The following is a 3,881-nucleotide window of genomic DNA, read 5'->3' on the forward strand; positions in this document are numbered from 1 at the left end:
ACGGTCACTTATCGCGTTTGATGAGGCATCTAGGCTTTCGATTTATAAAACCATCCTCTATGCACCAGTCTTAGTATATGCGTATGTGAGTTTCAGAATGCAGTGCGGCGCGTTTGTAAGACATCGTGCTTTGACGTACTTAGTATTCGTGCAGTTGAACCCTTGAATTTCTCAACTGCGATCTCGGCACACGTATAGCTGCTGCACCAGCGTGCTGTAAGGTCCTGTCGGCCACGATATAATACGGAACACGCCAGCGCGTAGCGAAATTGTCGTGTGCGTCGTCTATTGGTTAGTCTTGCTATCGAAAGCGTTCCCTGGGAATGTGCGGCTACAGCAATGCTTTCGACAGCGGGCGGCTCGCCACTAGGCGGCACAGGCGGCAATTTCGCCACGAGCTAGCGTGGTATGTATTATTTTGTAGCGGCTGTGGCCTTCTGTCGAGGGTTCTTTTAATTAGCTTCGCACTTGACGGATTGTTTTCTTCTGCGCTCCCACTCGCGTGGGCTGCAGCCTTTCGTGTTTTCGTGTATCTTGGACGTGTCAACTTTTCTTGGTTTCTCGTTTTCTTCCCGTTAATATATACCTCCTCTTTTCGCCGAAAGAAGGCAGACAGCAGCGAGCATTCCTGGAGTGGTGCGTGTAAGCTCGTTCCTTCCATTGATCTTTTGCGTTTGTTTTCTGACACGGAATAAACAAACGACGAGAAAAGATACATGGTGCGCCTTCGAATGTCGGTCTGTTGTTAATTAAGGGATATAAGCTGCTTTTTCAGTGCACGAGAGTAGTGCGGTGCTTCGACAAACAACCGGAGTGGTGTCAATGACCGCGCCGTGCAGAAGGGCTCAATGAAAGGAGCACTTGCCACACATCGGAATGCCGACGGTATAACGACCCGCTAACGAGGAGTGATAAACAAAGCGTGACACAGCAATTTCGCGGTGCTGGCTTGAAGCGCGCGGAGAGCGCTCTGTTGCTGACAACGAGCCAAACAACGCCGTGAAGGCTGTGCTTGAAAAAAGAGTTAAGCGAGTAAATCGATTATTGTTGGACCTTGCTTTCAAACACTTCTACAACGCCGCACCCTGCGGTATATTATTGTTAAGTTGAAGTGAAGCAGAGAACGTTGGCAAACTCGAAGACGGCGTAAACGAGGGCACAACGTGGTCGGGGTTTCGGCCGTTTCCGGGAACCATTTTTCTTGCCTAAGGGCATCAGTTAAATTGTTTTGTAGCTGCTACAATTTCATAATACAATAATGCCAGATACAGGATGGTAGATTATATGCTATAATATACGCTATGTATATTTAATACGTCCCAGCTCGGATACTATACCACAAAATGATGTCACCAAGCTAGGATTTCCGGATATGATTTTACCGTTTTGTTTTATTTGCTACTTTTATCACAGGTCTCCAAGTTCCGGCTGCATTCTGTGTCAAGATGCGAAGAAAATCCCGTCTTTGGTCGCTGCTGTTATTAAGTTATGCTGCTTATGATTATACAGCTGCATAATGTGTCAAATATATTATATAACGCTTTCCTCCGCCCACCCTGTCAGCATATGTAACCAACCCCGCTGGGCAAAACATATGCTGGGATAGTTTATCCACTATGGTAACAAAAACAGCATCGGTTAATGCGAGGGGCCAGGATAGAGCAGATTACGGTCCCCACCTTCGCTCGTTTCATGATTAGAAAGCATTCCGATAAGAGACCTCTGAGGTGTGCTATAACGAACGTGCGATTCAGAATTCTACTGTTCTGTGCGCTATCAGCTTTCGCGGCGATGGAAGTGTTCTCAAAACGTGGTGCGAATGAGCAAACGGCGCATTCGAATTGAGCTCACAGATCGAAAAGAAAAACTCCAAGGCCAGCGATGATCTGTGCTTTCCCCGTCTCTTTGCAGCGATATCTTGAAACCTAACGGCTGTGTTTTACGCGGTGAAATGAAAACGATGGCCGGCATGAATTTCTCGCTTAACGGCAATACGTGCTCATTTATTACCATATCCAGAACAGCGCCGCACTATTTCTCCATGTGAGGCACGTTCGTGAGTTTTGCGATCGTCGGCGAGAGGGTCGTGGTTGAGACAAACTTTTCTCTATATTTTCGCGGGCTTTGTTTACGACTCAGACGAAAACTTATATTCTATAAATAAGGTTTGAAGACACCGAAAAGTGTACGATTCGAGAGCGATCGACGTCAGCAACACCGAGGTCTTCCACAGAATTGCATAGAAACCACAGACCTGGGCAGGGTTCTGCATTATGAAAGCGAGTCTCATCGCAACGCCCGCTTAAAGTGTGACGTCATGTATGTTTCTGAGAGCTTTGTGGCGAGTGAGTCTATAGTTTATTATGTATCATATTGAGCAAAACAATATGGCTTCGAAAGCAATGTCAGCCGAACTGGTTACATAGACGGGTTGAAATTTTGGTACTCGAATAGCCCGAATTACACTTGTCTATAGTGCGGTCAGTCCGCCGTTTCAGCCGAGGTTATTTGTAAACATATGCAAAGACCGACACCGTAATGAAACCAGACATAGCCATCGCTGCAGTGGCTGCAGTGCGTGGCTGCGGCCGCCGACGCCGTCTGAAGCTGATACCTCGCGTTATCTACAAGCTTCTGTTCATGCTTCAATTAGAGCACAGGGAACTATAGTTCTTTGTGCTCTAATTAAAGCATGAACAGAAGATTGTAGATAACGCGAAGTATCAGCTCCAGACGGCGTCGGCGGCCGCAGCCACGCGCTCGACCGCTTTAGACAAGTGTTACAAGCGCATTAGTACAAGTTTGAACGAATTGACTCGGCAAGTATTTTTTTTAATTATATATATCCATCGCACTGTCACTTGGGAGAACTCACGGGGTTCCGTATGCATTCGCCTAAGACGACTCGAAGGCGAAATCCATCTTCTTCAGCTTCTCAGTCGATGTATTGATCCTCCCTCGCACCCCTACGAGATCTTTCTGCACCTAACGTGGTTTTGCACTGCCTCCAGGATCGGAGGCACCTCACCTTGTTGGGCACTGCCTCCGTGATCGGCCCACCATTGACTAAGCGACGATGTAATGTGATGACGTCCGAAATTTTGGAGATCTGTCACGTCATGATTATGCCATCACATGATCATGATATTTTGTATCACTCGTGCACACGCCGCCGACGCTACCGACGGTCAAGGAAAACCTTACACGCAGCCGACGGCATCTAACGCTTTCGCCGTAATAAACATTAAACATTCTTCTTTGCTCGCACGTAGGTACGACAGCGTGAGGGCTTTCCGCAATTCCAGCTGTAGAGCAATGGCATGCCCAGTGAAGCGGCCGTCGATAGTATACATAGAAACCCGATGTTTGCGTAGACAAACGTATGATTGTCAAAAGTGAATTCTGATGTTTTGCGCACGTTGAATCCACGACATGATTAGGAGGTACGCATAGTGACTGACTGGTTAACACCATCTCGGGTTCTGGCAGCCACCGTGTCCGGTAATGGAAACCTACCTCCTCGAGAGAGAGAGAGAGAAAGGGGGAAGAGAGAGAGATGATAGGTAAAGGAAATGTGGGGAGGTTAACCAGGTTACATCCCGTTTGCTACCCTACACAGCGACACGTACCTGCTATGCTAGCACGGCGGGTGTGCCAGTTGGCAGCGTTGATTCAATAAGCACCCAATATTCCTTAATGCATGACAGATACGTATACAACCGGCGAGAGATGTTCACGGAACAAGTAATCCAGAAAAATACGAATCCCTGCTCTTCTAATGCGTGCCGCTGCCAATTTAGGAACTCACTGCGTAGGTGACAAATACTAGTACAGGATGAAAGTTTTGCTTGGTGCTATGTTCCCAGACAAGGCGGAAATTC

This window comes from Rhipicephalus sanguineus, chromosome 9 (genome assembly GCF_013339695.2).
Source record: "Rhipicephalus sanguineus isolate Rsan-2018 chromosome 9, BIME_Rsan_1.4, whole genome shotgun sequence".
Lineage (NCBI taxonomy): Eukaryota > Metazoa > Arthropoda > Arachnida > Ixodida > Ixodidae > Rhipicephalus > Rhipicephalus sanguineus.